The following is a 506-nucleotide window of genomic DNA, read 5'->3' as shown; positions in this document are numbered from 1 at the left end:
GCTGCGATGGCCAGGAATCGAACCCGGGTCAACTGCTTGGAAGGCAGCTATGCTCACCACTATACCACCATCGCTTGGAAGACAGGGAATTTTCATGGAATTTTTCTGGTGAATCAGCACTTTACATCATTGGAGGAATTTGACATTGAAATTGTGAAGTAGCAGTTGAGCTGTACCATGGTGCATCAAAGCTACAGAGTGACTGAGTTAAACAGTGTTGAGTGTCACTTTTGTGTATATCAGGGCAGGAGTTCAATGCCATTTGACAAGTTTTTGTATTTTTTCAAAGAAGAATCCTATAATTGTGGGCAATGCCAGATCTCCTTTGTACAATCTCTCTTCATGATGACAATCAATTGTGTTATCTTGAGCAGTTGATGCACTCCCTATGCCAACAGTTTGTGCAGTCACCAATGTTTGTCTGCTCACAAGTCCATGCAGAAATAACTTACACCTCACACAGACCAAAGCTGGAGGTATAAGTGGAGATGGAGATGTCAGGGATT

General features: G+C 42.7%; 1 non-coding gene across 1 annotated transcript; it reads right to left on the bottom strand.

The window, feature by feature from the left end:
* Positions 1-2: 2 nt before the first annotated feature.
* Positions 3-74, bottom strand: trnag-ucc (transfer RNA glycine (anticodon UCC)). Its single transcript has one exon. It is a non-coding gene; the product is annotated as a tRNA-Gly (tRNA).
* Between the last annotated feature and the right edge of the window lie 432 nt (positions 75-506).

Source organism: Seriola lalandi, unplaced genomic scaffold, assembly GCF_002814215.2.
Source record: "Seriola lalandi dorsalis isolate HSWRI2012SDOR001 ecotype SW California unplaced genomic scaffold, Sedor1 jcf7180002054943, whole genome shotgun sequence".
NCBI lineage: Eukaryota > Metazoa > Chordata > Actinopteri > Carangiformes > Carangidae > Seriola > Seriola lalandi.
Note: the sequence above shows the minus strand (reverse complement) of the source record. Positions and strands in the feature narration are given on the sequence as shown.